The 16,884-nt window shown below is 40.0% G+C and overlaps 1 non-coding gene across 1 annotated transcript; it reads left to right on the forward strand.

The window, feature by feature from the left end:
• The first annotated feature begins 10,352 nt into the window (after positions 1-10,352).
• LOC120104487 lies at positions 10,353-10,447 on the forward strand. The gene has a single exon (XR_005506881.1). It is a non-coding gene; the product is annotated as a small nucleolar RNA snoR109 (small nucleolar RNA).
• The last annotated feature ends 6,437 nt before the right edge of the window (positions 10,448-16,884 follow it).

Consider the following 16,884-nt stretch of genomic DNA (forward strand, 5'->3'; position numbering starts at 1 on the left):
GTAGATTGGGTCGCATCCTATGGGACACAGCACTCCGGTGGCATATTGTAAACCAACTATGGCATTGGTTTTCTTTCTTTTCGTAATATTTTATTTTCTATTTTTTTTTATGTACTCGTATTAGATATATATATGATTTATCTATTTTTTTAAAACAACAACAATAACAACAACAATGCACCAACTGCAAGAATCCAACCCCCCTGATCCTGAATAACAGAGACCGTTTCTGCTGTCCCGTTGAAGTATAACCTTTCTAGTATAGGATTCACGTTAATGCACAAAACGATATATTGATGTTAGATCCCTGACTAGCTTCAAGACAAAAGATTCCTGTCTCAATCTTATATTTGGGCTGGCATGTGTGTGTTAAGAGTCCAAATCGTCAATAGGGGGTAATCTGTATATGATCATGGGTGAAACGAGGGCCACAGGGGCCGGGAGCAGAGTCCAGTGGGCCCTCAGCCCATTAGTTGCATCAGTGTGCGAGATAAGCCCTTTCCCACTACAGGACAATTTAGTCAGTCATTGGATAGGGCCGAGAACTAGCGAAGGCATCACCTTTCTATCTTTATCCATATCGGGTTTTTTTTTTTTGCTAAAAATTATCCATATCGGTTTCCGTAAAAGAATATTGCAGCAGCTACCGGGCAGCCAGGAGGGAAATCTCCTCCCTCCTTGATGTTACTCTAACTACTCTATTTATTTCTATCACCCTCTTCTTTTTTTTTTTTTTGGGTACAATAGTAGTTCACATCCTACGGATATGGATGCAGCCAGCAAAATCAAAAAATAACAAAACAGATAAAAAACTCGGTACTTTGTCCCGGTCTCTCCATACAAATCTACCAGAATGGTGGGCCGCATAGGATGCAACCCAATCAGCTGCTCCATTTGCTTCTCTGTAGGTATGTGTGATCTGATGACCATCACATTCCTGCAATAGTCTGCGAATGTCGAAGAGCAGCGACCTATCCTCATCTGCACGCCCCCAACCTCAGACCCAGTCGATTATCGTGGCCGAGTCGCCTGCAAAAATAAGTCCATCCGCACCCAATATCCGATGGGCAAAAAAGGTACCCTTTCAGGCGACTCTGAACTCGGCACCTATCACCGAGATATCAAAAATCCATTGATCCCTTGCCGCCATAAGTCTGAACTCATAGTCTTTGACGACAAAACCTGTACCTCTACCTCTTCCGTTCTTTTTCTTTACTGATGAGATTACATTATACTTTTTCACAAGTGGATACGTACATACATTGTTTTAACATGAAGTGGCTAGAGAGCTCGGCAGAGTGTATATATGAAAAATGGGGAATATAATTGCCGTTTCATTGTCTATTAGTGATTAGTAAGTTTTAGTTAATAATTAAGTTAAGCTCAGTAACGTACGTAACCGAACAATTAAGATGCACGTACGTATTACTCGGTAATAATCTTTACTCTATATAATCTATATCCGAAAAATCTTCAGGCACGGTCCCTCTCTCACACTAATACTGTTGCTTTCATTACTCTCAAATCCCCACTGTTTCTCAAAATTATCAACTAATTTAGACATCGGAGAATCTCACACCAAACAAAATTCGACGATCTTCTGCATTGTTTTTCTCTTGCTTTCAGGTCAGACTATTAGCAAACCTCTTCATCTGAACCCAACCACAATTGACCACTCGCCATTCACCAGCTCATCCGGTCCTCTCAATCCAGATTTTAGCGGCAACATATACCTTCAACTAGCTTTTTTTTTTTAATGAGATTCTATATTGTTACAAAATGATATTGGAATCAAGTCGGTTGATGGCCTTATAGATTGGAGAATACTGTAGAATGAGTTTATTTGGATTGATCACGAGATTGCGGTGTTTGTAATTGAGTTTGATTGAATTTGGATTTTTAGTTTGGTAAAAATGCTAGGGCTTAAACATAGCATATAAGGATCCGTATGAACGTATGTTGAGTCTCATATCAATTATGTAATAGGTACATCTTGTGTATTTATATAGAATAAAAAAAGTTAGATTTTTGGATAGGCTTATGGATTGCTACAGATCTGTTGCCCAGAGATGGTCACCCAAGAGGAGGGTGAATTGGGTGTTTTAAAACTTTTTGTCTAATTAAAACAAAACACACAAGTGTATGTGCAAAGGTGAAGCTAAAGTTGCAACCACAATCAAACGCAAACACACAAAGATTTATAGTGGTTCGGAGCTTCCACTGCTCCTATATCCACTCCCTAAACACCTTTGGGAATTTCCACTATAATCAGCGATTACAGTCCGGTAGTTTTGCGAGTGCACTACCCAACTCGTTGTTTTACCCCGGGCTAACAACGAACCCTACAATCCCCCAATTTAACCTAGGCTTGGGACGCCTATCCCTTGTTCCAAGTCCCTTGACTGGAACAAGCATAATAATCAAATGTTTTACAAAGATTTGAAAGCTCTTAAGAAAGCAAATATATCAATGAAAAACAACAAAACTGGAAGAATCCTTTTTGCCGTTGGAAGCATGGGCGATGGTGGTTCTTCCGATGTGGATCACGTTTGCTTGAATGCGAGCTTTGAATGCCGAATGGGAGTGAGTAGTTGAGCACGAAATCAGATGGGAAAGCTTGAATGCACTTGATTTCTCCTCTTGAAAGTACTAACTCCCTTGAACCTCTTTCTCTTTCTTCTCTCTTGAATGATCTTGTGTTTGGTTGGTGAGAAGTTGTTTAAAGGCACTTAAAAGCTCCCTTTTATAGCCCTACAAGCAATAGATCCATTAGACACAAAAATATAGCCGTTTGAAATTCAAACAAACCTGCAAAAGTGTGTCAGTCGTGTCCCAGGCGCTCCGGAGACGTCTCCGCTTGAACGCGAGACGTCTCGGCTGTATAAAAATTCTTTTGACGATGTTTGGAGTCGACTCGGCGCTTTACGGGGACGTCTCTGAAGAAGAACAGCTTGAATGCTTGTTTTTCTGTTTTTCTGAGAGAGTCGGCTCGGCACTTTACGGGGACGTCTCGGGATGTTTGCGCTTTTTGCATGGGGACGACTCCGCGACGTCGGGGACGACTCCGCAGTCTTATCACCGAAAAACAAGTCCTCTGGAATCCCCTGAGAGAGTCGACTCCGCGCTTTCTGGGGATGTCTCGGGAAGTTTGCTTTTTATGCGTGGGGACGACTCCGCATCCTTCGGAGACGACTCGCGCGCATCCCTTGAAATCGGCCTTTCTGCCGTCTCTGAGAGAATCGACTCCGCAGAGTCGGGAGTCGACTCCGACCCTGCGAGACGCCTCGCCAGGTGCCGAGGACGTCTCCAGACGTGCCAATTCATCCTCTTCGTGCCAGAGATGTCTCTGGGACAAACCGGAGACGTCTCGGCTGTCCCTGATCTGTTTTCTTCATCTCAAAAAATCTTCAAAAAATCCTTGAAAAATATGGAAACATGCCTTGACAATTCTTAACAATATTCTTAGTTAAACACCTGAAATCCTCAAATAAATTGTTAATATAAAGGGAATTATACTCTAGTGTTTTGTATTCATCAAAATCCATTAGGGGGTCAACAATCTCCCCCTTTTTGATGATGACAAAACACTGAGTATATGCAAAATTTAAAATTTAAACATATACACAGTATTTGTTCAAATGTACAAGTATTATGTTTTGGTTAGAGCTAGATACAGTGTGCATAATTCAATATAGTCAACTTTCAGTTCTATCCTTATGCATAAGTATTGATCTTAGTAGCTCTTGAGCAATTTTGGCATATCAACTGAATTTGAATCAAGTTAAAATGTAAATTAATGAAATATTGATGCTAAAGACAATTGAAAGCTAAATACTTTTTGACTCCCCCTTTCTTTTCCAGAAGGGCAATTGTCTTAAAGCTAATATTCTTCAATTTTATCTTTTCTAATTCAACTTTTAAATATGAGTGTAAATTTTGTATTTTGTATTCCATATATTGGTTCTATTCCATATATTGGTTCTACTCCCCCTTTTTGTCATCAACAATGAAGGGGACAAATTTTCCTTAGGTACCTAAAATGCAATTCCTATTAGAATTCAGCATATTACCATGAATCACTCAAGGATATTCAAGTTATGCTCCCTCTTTCCAAGTTATTTCTATTAATGAATTCAGCATTCATTTCACTCCCCCTTTGTTTTGGAGTTCATTTCAGACCTTTCAAATGCAGTTATTACAGGTTGTGCTCCCCCTTTTTCATATGCATTGTCAAGTTGGGAAAGGAGTAATATTATTGCACATTGTTAAGTTTGATCATTCAAAGCATCAGAATTAGAAACATACACAGAGTTTGATACCACAGAATTAGAAATATACACAAAGTTTCAAAAAGAAAGGTATGACCTTCATATTGTATTACAATCATTTGAAGTCATTACAAGTATTGATGGCTAATACAAAAGAAGTTTCAAATAAGCCTAGGGTTTTACAAAAAGATGAACCCTAGATGTCTACAAAATGTCCCTCACCGGCGACCACGCTCAATAGCCCCAGCAGCAGCCTCTATAAACCCAGTTATTGCATCCATTAGGGTTTTAAATTGATTTCCCTGAGACTGATTGAAGGCTGTCACTAGTGCTTCAAATTCATGAGTTGCCCTTTCAATTCTTCCTCTAAGTTGGGCAGCCACAGTGCCCACATTGCCTCCAGGGCTCGTCAACTCTTGAAGACCATCCGATATGATCTTCAATTCAGCCTGTATCTCAATTGATCTTAAGGTTTGGCTTGTTCCCACATGAACCAATTCTGACGCTGTAGCTTCTATCTGAGCTTTGATTTCCTTTAATTCTTGTAGGAGTGCTTCATGTGAGGTACGGATGGGAGCTAACTCAGCAGAGACTATTGATCTCATCTCTTCCCTCATCTGCTGGCATATCACATATGCTAGGGTGTGCATCTGCTCATCTGATAGGGACAGTGATCCACTGACTGGAGGAGGAGGCACTGAGGTGGATGGTCCAGCCGAGCTGGAAGGTACATCAGGAAAGGCCATAGGGCTATGTGGAGGAGAGAGATGGTCAGGCTCCTGATGTGGGATCTCAGGCTCTATGGTTTGGGATTTTCTTTTAGGGGCCTTAACCCAAGACCCGTCTTTCTTGTGAAACTCCATCCTATGTAATGTGCTCTCATTGTAGTAGTCAATGTTTCTCAAAGGTTTTTCTGGCTCATTTTCAGGAATTGGAACCTTAAAATGTTTGAACAGTAGGGTGAAAACTATCCCATAAGGTATGCTAAATCTGGAATACCTATGACATATGGAGATGTAGTTCAATATGAGCCTAGGGAGGTTTAGGGGAATCCCTAGCAAGATATGGTGCATAATAGCTAAGTCTCGCTCCGAAACGAAATCGAAGCGACCGATTTTTGGAAACAAGACCCGGTTAACTATGCTCAAAAGCAATCTCATTTCGGCATTGAGGTCTTGGGACTTAACTATGTCAAGAGGGCCGCAGTCCTCTCTTCCTAAAAGTAGATTTAGGGCAATCTCCCTTTGGGGATGTGAGGTCGGAGCCTCACCGTATTTGGGGATTTGTAGCAAGTTAGATAGGATGTCCTCATTGATTTCTATCAATGTGCCTCGGACATATCCGGTGTACCCCGAGTCCCCTAAGGCCATATTGCTAAACATTTCTCTCACTAGGCCGGGATATGTTGACATATTTAGGGAACATAGGTGTTCCCAACCTTGGGCACTGAGTCTCTCTCCAATAGAGAACCCCTCACTAGCTAGAAACTGGAAATCTATATATCTACCTGTGGTTACTGTGCGATTTGCACAGGAGAGGGTCACGGTTGACGGAGCAACCGGAGGAGGCGGCGCGGAGGGCTCTTCCCTCCGTTCCTCGTCGTCGTTTGCTACTCTAGGATGCCTCCCACCCGTTCGCCTAGCTTTCTTAGGTGCCATGGATTGGAAATCTAGAGAAATGGGGAGAGATTTTGGTTCGGTTTGTGGTGGAGAGAAAATGGAGGCTAGGGTTTGTGTTTTTCGTTGGGGACGAAAGAAGGTAGCTCGGGTCGGCTCGAGCTGTTTCGACCTAATTTAAAAACTTTCATTCGGTCCCCGAGACGTCTCCGCGACTAATGCGAGACGTCTCGCCGGGGGGACGTCTCTGTGATTTGCCAGAGACGTCTCCGGCACTGAAAAATTTCACAATGATTTCTATCTTTTTCCAATTTATTTTATTCAACCACAATAATCAGCGTGATTTCTTTTGGTGAATATAGAGTGAGTTTGCTTGTGATCCTTCCCTTCAATAATACATCCTGTAAAAGTTTGATAATGATTTTTTGAATTATCAATATTGAAATGAGGAATGTTTGACCAAATTTCGAATGTCTATGAAATAGGCTCTGAAAATATCTCCATGAAGAGTCCAAGGGAGGGTAACCATCCTCCGGAAAGTCAAACAATTCGTCATCTAACTTTGATAGATTCATGTTTTCACTTATTAGATACTAGGTTTGCTATTTGTGACCTTGAAGTGTATTATTAGTTTGAGTAGCATTCACATGTATCTCTAGAGCTTACAAAGCATTGCATTACAAGTTCAATCTATTTGCTAGGATCATACAAGCACAAAGCATTCCTTAAAAAATTGAACCTATCTTTACAAAGGGGCTTTGTAAAGATATCGGCCAATTGATTTTCAGTACATACATACTCAATCATCACATCATTTTTCAGCACATGATCCCTTATAAAGTGATGCCTAATCTCTATGTGTTTTGATTTAGAGTGTTGAACAGGATTTTTTGTTAAATTAATTGCACTTGTATTATCACACCTAATTGGTATGTTGTCCATTTTGATACCAAAATCTTCAAGTTGTTGCTTAATCCAAAGAACTTGGGCACAACAGCTTCCAGCTGCAATGTACTCAGCCTCAGCTGTGGACAAGGCAACTGAATTCTGTTTCTTGCTAAACCAAGAAACCAAATTAGCACCCAAGAATTGACATGTGCCACTTGTGCTTTTTCTGTCGAGTTTGCACCCGGCAAAATCAGCATCGGAATAAGCAATTAAATTTATATCAGATTGTTTAGAATACCATAAGCCTGCATTAGATGTCCCTACTAGATATCTGAATATTCTTTTAACAGCTTGCAAGTGTGATTCCTTAGGACATGCTTGGTATCTAGCACACATGCAAACACTGAATAATATGTTTGGTCTACTAGCAGTAAGGTAAAGTAAAGAACCTATCATACCTCTGTACAATTTGCAGTCTATACTTTTACCTTTTTCATCTTTGTCAAGCTTGCAACTTGAGCCCATGGGTGTGCTGATTTCCTTTGCATCCTTTATCTTGAACTTTTCCAACATTTCCTTGATGTATTTGGACTGACTGATGAAGATGCCTTCCTCTGATTGTTTTATTTGTAGCCCAAGGAAGAAGTTGAGCTCACCCATCATGCTCATTTCAAATTCTCCCTGTATAAGCTTAGCAAACTCTTGACAAAGACTATCATTAGTAGCACCAAAAATTATATCATCCACATAAATTTGCACAAGCAATAAGTCATTCCCTTTTCTTTTAATGAAGAGGATTTTGTCTACATTTCCTCTCTTAAACTTATTTTCAATTAGAAAATTACTTAATCTTTCATACCATGCCCTAGGGGCTTGCTTAAGTCCATACAATGCTTTATGCAATTTAAAAACATAATCTGGATGTAAGTGGTTCTCAAAACCTGGAGGTTGTCCTACATAAACTTCCTCCATTATATAACCATTTAAAAAGGCACTTTTTACATCCATTTGATAGAGTTTGAAATCCATGAAGCATGCATATGCCAAAAGTAGTCTAATAGCCTCTAACCTAGCAACAGGAGCAAAAGTTTTATCAAAATCTATTCCTTCCTCCTGATTATATCCTTTGGCTACTAGCCTAGCTTTGTTTCTTATTACTATTCCATCTTCATCTAGTTTATTTCTATATACCCACTTGGTGCCTATAATTGAAACATTAGGGGGTCTTTTCATTAGAGTCCAAACTTGATTTCGTTCAAATTGGTTTAATTCCTCTTGCATAGCATTCATCCAATTTTCATCTTTTTCGGCTTCTTCTAGTGATTTAGGCTCTATCTGTGAAACGAATGCAAGATAATTACTAGTGTTTCTTAAAGAGAATCTTGTCCTTATCCCTTGTGAAGGATCACCAAGGATTAGATCCCTTGGATGACCATGTGCATACCTCCATTCCTTAGGAAGATCTTGATTTCTCGCTGGAGGTTGATCTTCTTCATCTTGCTGAATTGTATCTTCTTTGATTTCATCCTCATGTTGTTTGTCTTGTATGGAGAATTCCTTCATTCTGTCTTCAAGTATACCTGCATCACCATCTTCTTCTTTTCTAGAAGAATCTCCATTAGCTTCATCAAAAACAACATGAATGGATTCTTCAACAACGAGAGTTCTCTTGTTGAAGACACTGTATGCTCTACTAGATGAGGAATAACCTAAGAAGATCCCCTCATCTGATTTAGTACTAAATTTACTTAGATTGTCCTTTCCATTGTTTAAAATAAAGCAGCGACAACCGAAAAATGAAAATAGCTTATATTAGGCTTCTTATTTTTCAACAACTCATAAGGTGTTTTCTTTAAGATAGATCTAACTAAAGCACGGTTTAAAATATGACATGCAGTATTTACTGCTTCAGCCCAAAAGTACTTTGGTAGATTCGATTCGCACAACATGGTACGAGCCATATCTGCTAGTGTGCGATTCTTCCTTTCTACCACCCTATTTTGTTGGCACTACCAGAAAACACGCGTATAGTGACGGGAAATTAGTGACGGACCGTTATCAGTCACTATTTGTGACGAATTAGTGACCGACATAAATTTGGTCACCGTGGTGTAAACTTAGTGACAGATTAGTGACAGGCCGGTCACAAAATGCGCGGGTAGGATGGGCGCCAAAACTTAGTGACCATCGTAGTGACGGGGTATCTGTCAGCAAAATGATAACCGAAATTGCAACCAGATAGTGACAAATTCAGCCGTCACAAATATCGTAACCTAAGTGTTTATAAATTTTTAAAAGATTATTTTTGGCAGTGACGGGTTATTGACAAAAATTTCCGTTACCAAATTTAAATTTTAATTCCAAAAATATTAAAAATATTATTTTTGAGTAATTCTAAATTAAAAAAAGATAAAAGGAGGAAAATCCAAAATGAAACTAAGTGTGTCCGCCGTCCCGCCCAAATTCCTTCGATAACCCAAATTTCAATCGTTCTCCAGAAAACTCAAATTTCTTCTTCTCATTTTCAAATCTCATGGTGCCGGTCATGACCTATTTGTACCCCTACTGCTGCTTTCCTGCAATGGGATTAGATTTTGGAAGAAGGTCTGGGATTTTTTTTTTGTCCTCGTGAGTGGGGAGCTGGGAGACATCAAGTTCGGTGCAATCGGCCTTATAGATAAAAAATAGTTTGATATGAAATTTGGCTTGCAGACCGACTTACCTCATCACTTCCCCATCAGCCCGGTCGAAGCACTTCCCCATCAGCCCGGTCGAACTTAAAACATTGGCTTCGTCCCGATTGGACGGTTAGGGCTTCTGGCATCGCCGCTTCCCCTTTCTTGTCTCCCCTCTCCTCTCCTCTCCTCGACCTCCGCCCTCTCCTCTCCGGCTCCTCCTTGCCGACCATTTGTGCCTCCCCGTCGACGGTGACCACGGCTACATCACGCCCCCCGATCGGCCGATCCAACTCTCACCCGGGACAAGATCATCACGGCTACATCACCCCGTCGACGCCCCCCTTCTTCTTGCTCGTCGGCTAGGGTTTTCAGAACCCACAACTGGTTCTTTCCCGAGCAAGGTAAACCCTAACCCCGTTTCTTTTTACCCCATGATAACAAAATAAAAGAAACAAAGAAGAGGAAGAGAAAGGGGGAAGGAACTTACCGAGGGGTCTCCGTCTGTGGATCCAGCGCCGCGCTTGATCGCCGCCGTGGCCGCAGTTGTCGACGGCCGCGCTAGGGTTCTTCTTTCCCTCCTATCCGGGTTCTTTTCCTTCCCCTGCTGCAGGTAGGCAAGGCAGAGAGGGTCATTCCTCCCCCCTCTGCTGCGGGTAGTCCAGTCCCGATTGGCATTCTTCCTTCCCCTGTTGGTCGCGTTCTCTATGATGTTGAATTTTGTCCTCTCTCTCTCTCTCTCTCTTTCAGTATAGAGCTTATCCCTTCTTTTTCCTCTTGATTTTTGGGGTTTTCTTCGTTTTCTCCTGATATTATGTGGTAGATTTTATAATGGTGGTTAGGATTTGCGCTACAAGTACCAAGGTTAGGGTTTTGGGTTGCCCTGATCTTGAAGTTGCCGGATCTGGCTGTAGCTATATGAATAAAGAGAAGAGGGAAGAAAACTGGTCGGCTTGCTCTCCTTATTGTTGGCAACCCGCTTACCAAGCTTTCCACATTAATTTGTTCTTAAAATGTAGCTTCCTATTTTATTCTTTTTTATTTTTTGTGAGAAGGGCAGAAGAAGGAGATGGTGCATGTGTTAGCCATTTTTAGAGGACCTTCTCACACATCAAGAGCTATCTATTTTCTTTGTTTTTTTAATGTTTTTATTAATTTTTCAAAGTGATGATATCTCGGCCATTATCCAGGCAAGCTGTTTTTTAATTGCTGCAGATTGTGTCATTAATGCCTACATCTGAGTCTTATTTTCTTTTAATCTGTCGCTCTATTGTTCCATGCTGTTCTCTATAATCTCTCTAATTACTTTTTTGGTTGTGTATTGCTATGAAACTTTTTGGCCCTCCTATGTTTTGGACTTCACACCTAGGTGCAACCAGTTTGATCTGGGATTATGGCTGATATGCCACCCAAACAATAATGGATATTTTTCAGCTGTTAATTTATGTCTCCAGAAAATCAATAGTAACTTAACATATTCAATTTTACCATCAAATTGGAATGAGGTTGCAGAGCTTAATTACTGTAGAAAGAGCTTTATAAAGATTTTAAGTAGGTGATAGATATGTCTTTACCCTGTTGCTGATCATCATAAAGATTGAAAACATATGGTCCTGGTATTTTGGATTGGGCTTTCAATCTCAGGATCGAAATGACACAAAGTCTTGTACTGTAGCAAATTCTTGTATTTTGGATTGAACAGCCTCATTACTTGCAGCGTTCGAAGCGGCAATTTCTTCTAGGCGCTTCCATACAACTTCACGTTTTGACTTAATCTCCTTTTCTTTAGATCATCTTCTTCAAACTTCTTCAAGCACTCCATGAATAGCCCAGGATCATGATCAGAAAATATCTTACGAACATTTAGCGTGAGGCTCTGAACAGCTTGGTTCCAGTGAGACTTTGTATTTCTCTCCAAAGCAGGGAAGATAATTGGTAAAATCGCCTTACAGTTTTGTTTTGTTTAGTCTTTATTAACATCTTGTAAGGACTGAATTTGCTTTTAGTATCGGTGGGCGGGTACTTGATAAGTATCGTAGTGCACTTAAACTGAATATTGCCGAGGCCTTGATTTGTACTCAAGATTGGGTGTTGGAAAAGAAAGGTATATGTTTTATTAATTATATTTCTATTATTTTTTGAATAATTTATTATTAATTATTGCAATATTTCAATGTAGATGTTGAGGATGCCAAGTTAGATGAGATTGTAGAAGATGTCATAAACTCAAGTTTCTACAATGAAACTCAATCAACTCAATGCTCGGCCAATGTTGAATCCAATTCATAGTGAGATGAATCATGATCATGGGATACTCCCTTTTGGTTTTGGTTTAAATATGGATGTTGTTATAGTTTGGGACTTTTTTAGTTTTGCTTTGACTATGGATGTTGTCATTGGTTATTGTAATTTTGGTTAAAATTTCAGCTTCTCAGGTATGCCCTCATCTAATGTCACTCTTAACTTTTGCTCATGTTTTTATATTTCTGTAAGTAACTATGAACTGAATTGTAATGCTTTCTTTTTAACTTCAGATGGGATATGCTTTGCAAAAGGAAACAGGTTAAGGGAAACAAAAGGGGCAATGCTCTCTCTCTCTCTCTCTCTATTTTTTTTTTTTTGCCCCTCTGATGAATGGAATGAAATAGGTTAAAGGAAACAACAAGGGGCAATGCAAAAGCAAAGGGTCAAAGCATACTGCTGGCTTTCTATCTGAACGAGTACAAGTTCTTATTCCGACTCCTTCCCGGTTGACAGAGTTGAAGTCATTTATGTCAGTCCATTGGAATCATATACTGACGACATTTATATATGTCTCTTATATTCTGGAAGGAGAGATGCTGAATGAAAAGCTTTCAGCAGAACACTTCCATTGTTTGTTTATGCATATGACTGGATGAGGCTCTAGCTTGTATTTTTCTTTTATTATGAGCCAATCAATGTACCAAAAATACCAGATTATTGGAATGTGACCAGTGACCAAATTTGGTTACTGAATAGTTTACCAAGTATTGTGACGAGCTAATATAAACTTAGTGACAGGATTTTGGTTTCTAAAAATTGATTTTGCTCAGTGAGTCAGTAACGGAATTAGTGACAAATTTAGTGACAAAATTTGTGACCATGTCTGTGACGACTAAATCTGTCACTGAAGGTTGTGACAAATCAGTGACCAAATTTGTGACCGAATTCTGTGACAAAATCAGTGACCAAGTTATCTTCGTCACTAACTCAATGACTGGTTAGTGACGGAAAATATGTAATTTTTTAAATATTTAATTTTTTGGATTTGTAACGGCTTAGTGACGGCGGCTCTGTCACGGAGTTTAGTGACGGGAATCGCCGCCGTCATTGAGAATTTAGTGACGCGTGTTTTTGTAACTAATTTCGTGACGGGAGCTCCAGTCACAAATTCCGTATTAGTAACCGGAAACACGGTATAGTGACGGGAATCTCCGTCACTATACGCGTGTTTTCTGGTAGTGTGGGGTGTCCTAGGGGCCGAGAAATTGTGATTGATACCGTTTTCTTCACAAAATTTTTCAAAATGCTGCTTTTCAAACTCGGTACTATGATCACTCCTAATTGCTTTTAGTTTTAAGATTAAGTTCATTCGAAATCCTATTATGAAACTTGATAAAAGCGGAAAAGGACTCATCTTTGTGGGCAAGAAATGAAACCCATGTAAAACGTGAAAAATCATCAACAATTACAAGACCAAACTTCTTACCCCCTAGACTAGCAGTTTTAGTGGGTCCAAATAAATCCATATCAATTAGTTCTAGGGTTTTGATGTTGAAACTATGTTCTTAGACTTGAAAGAACTTCTTGTTTGTTTTTCTAGTTGACATGCAGCACAAATTTTGTTCTTTTCAAAGTCTATTTTTGGTAGTCCTTTGACTAGATCTTTTGTAATCAATTTAGAAATTAAATCCATGCTAGCATGCCCTAACCTACGATGCCATAGCCAGCTAGTCTCATTGACCTTGGCATCCATGGCTACAAGACATTGGCCATCTTTCATGGTGAGATCATCAAGATCTACCATGTAAACATTTCCACGCCTATGTCCCATAAGTATGATCTCATTGTCAATTGGACTACTAATTATGTATAGGGAAGATTCAAATGACACTTTAAATATCTTGTCACAAAATTGACTTATACTTAATAAATTATGTTTTAATCCATTAACTAACAATACATTGTCAATAAATGAGGAGGGTGATATGGAGATTTTACCAACGCCAATGATTTGACCTTTGGCATTGTCTCCAAATGTGACTACTCCTCCTTCTTTTGATTTCAAGGTGACGAAAAGGCTCTCATCACCGGTCATATGCCTTGAGCAACCGCTATCAAGATACCACATTCTCTTTTTGCTCCCGGCTGCAAGGCATACCTGCAAAATAATCACGTGAAGCTCTTAGGTACTCAAGTTTTTTTGGGTCCTTCTTGGTTAGTGTAGTTGCTTTCCTTAGGCACCCACACTTTAGTTGTATTTTTATCCTTTACAAATGTATTCTGGTTAGTTTGAATCTTTCTTTGAATGCAAGAATAGGCTTTATGTCCACTTTTCCCACAATGAAAGCATGTAGGTTTTTTCAGTTTTGAAATCTTTTGCTTTCACAAAAAAGTTCTTTAGATATTTTTGTTGTTTGCTGGTTTTGTATCCTAATCCGGCTTTACTAAAAACAGCTCTTTGATTGGATAGAATGAGATTGAATTTTTTCAGAGCTATGTGTAAATTTCTGCACAATTGGTTTGTACTTGTGTACCTCATTTTTAAGGTCCAAATTTTCTTTAGCCAATTCTTCCTTATCATTTTTAAGGGATTCAACATTTTGTGCAAGTGAGGTATTACTATTGAGTAGGAATTTGACTTTTAGATTTAATTCCTTAATGAGTGTTTTTGCCGTTTCATTTTCAATGCTAAGCTTTGAATTTTTATTCTTTAGGTCAATGGTGTTATCATTTCATAGCTCTCCTTCTCAATCAATAGGTTTTTAATGTCATCCTTTAGTTTTTGATTGGAGGCTTTTAATTCTTTATTTTTTGCTCCTAACATACTACAATCGCTCATGAGCTCTTGGAAAGCTTCATATAATTCTTCTAAAGTAAAATCTGTAGTTGAGCTTTGACATACCTCATCGTCGTCGAATGCCATGAAGCACAAGTTTGCGGTCTCTTCCTTCTCTTCCTCGGAGGAGGATGTGTCACTATCATTCCAAGTTGCTTTCAACGCCTTCTTCTTCTTCTTTCCATAGTGCTTCTTCTGTTGAGGGCATTCGGAGCGGATGTGTCCCGGTCTCTTGCAATCATAACATATGATTGGGTCTCTTTCTTTTTCTTTTTTCTTTTCCCAATCATTTCTCCCTCCAAACTTCTTTCTTGGGAAGGGTTTCTTTCTTCTCACGAATTTTTTGAACTTCCTTACTATTAAACCCAAGTCTTCATCTTCACTTCTTCTTCACTCTCACTGCTTTCTTCTTCACAAACACTTGAAGTAGCCTTGAGTGCGATTGTCTTCTTCTTTGGCACATCTTCTTCATGTTGCTTCATTGTGAGCTCATGCGTCATCAATGAGCCCAATAGTTGTTCAAGTGCCAATGTGTTGAGGTCTTTAGCTTCTACGATCGCCGTGACCTTCGCTTCCCAAGCTTTTGGCAAGGACCTGAGAATTTTACTCACAAGTTCTGGGTTAGTGTAAGATTTACCCAAATTCTTTAGACCATTTATTATATCAGTGAAGCGTGTGAACATGCATGATATAGTTTCGTTGGGTTCCATCTTAAATAACTCATATTTGTGAACTAGAATATTCACTTTAGACTCTTTGACTTGATTGGTACCCTCGTGGGTAACTTCAAGCCTATCCCATATTTCCTTGGCGGAAGTACAGGTGGAGACTCTATTGAACTCATTTACATCTAGAGCACAAAATAATGAGTTCATGGCTCTAGCATTGAGTTGAACCATCCTACTATCATTCTCATCCCAATCCTCTTCAGGTTTGGGAACTTGAATGCCATTAACTATGTGATATGGTTCGTGTGGTCCTTTGATTATGACCCTCCACAAGGCATAATCTTGTGCTTGAATAAAAATTCTCATTCTAGTCTTCCAATAGGAATAATTTGTCCCATTGAAGAGTGGAGGTCTATTGGTAGCCTGCTCCTCAGCAAGAACATTGTTAAAGGGTGTTGCCATCTTGATCTTTGGCAAAGACGGTTAGGTCTTCAAGAAATACACAGAGCACCTGCTCTGATACCACTTGTTGCCCAGAGATGGTCACCCAAGAGGGGGGTGAATTGGGTGTTTTAAAACTTTTTGTCTAATTAAAACAAAACACACAAGTGTATGTGCAAAGGTGAAGCTAAAGTTGCAACCACAATCAAACGCAAACACACAAAGATTTATAGTGGTTCGGAGCTTCCACTGCTCCTACATCCACTCTCCAAACACCTTTGGGAATTTCCACTATAATCAGCGATTACAGTCCGGTAGTTTTGCGAGTGCACTACCCAACTCGTTGTTTTACCCCGGGCTAACAACGAACTCTACAATCCCCCAATTTAACCTAGGCTTGGGACGCCTATCCCTTGTTCCAAGTCCCTTGACTGGAACAAGCACAATAATCAAATGTTTTACAAAGATTTAAAAGCTCTTAAGAAAGCAAATATATCAATGAAAAACAACAAAACCGGAAGAACCCTTTTTGCCGTTGGAAGCGTGGGTGATGGTGGTTCTTCCGATGTGGATCACGTTTGCTTGAATGCGAGCTTTGAATGCCGAGTGGGAGTGAGTAGTTGAGCACGAAATCAGATGGAAAAGCTTGAATGCACTTGATTTCTCCTCTTGAAAGCACTAACTCCCTTGAACCTCTTTCTCTTTCTTCTCTCTTGAATGATCTTGTGTTTGGTTGGTGAGAAGTTGTTTAAAGGCACTTAAAAGCTCCCTTTTATAGCCCTACAAGCAATAGATCCGTTAGACACAAAAATATAGCCGTTTGAAATTCAAACAAACCTGCAAAAGTGTGTCAGTCGCGTCCCAGGGCGCTCCGGAGACATCTCCGCTTGAACGCGAGACGTCTCGGCTGTATAAAAATTCTTTTGACGATGTTTGGAGTCGACTCGGCGCTTTACGGGGACGTCTCTGAAGAAGAACAGCTTGAATGCTTGTTTTTCTGTTTTTTCTGAGAGAGTCGGCTCGGCACTTTACGGGGGACGTCTCGGGATGTTTGCGCTTTTTGCATGGGGACGACTCCGCAGTCTTATCACCAAAAAACAAGTCCTCTGGAATCCCCTGAGAGAGTCGACTCCGCGCTTTCTGGGGACGTCTCGGGAAGTTTGCTTTTTATGCGTGGGGACGACTCCGCGTCCTTCGGAGACGACTCGCGCGCATCCCTTGAAATCGGCCTTTCTGCCGTCTCTGAGA

This window comes from Phoenix dactylifera, chromosome 18 (assembly GCF_009389715.1).
Source record: "Phoenix dactylifera cultivar Barhee BC4 chromosome 18, palm_55x_up_171113_PBpolish2nd_filt_p, whole genome shotgun sequence".
Classification (NCBI taxonomy): Eukaryota; Viridiplantae; Streptophyta; class Magnoliopsida; order Arecales; family Arecaceae; genus Phoenix; species Phoenix dactylifera.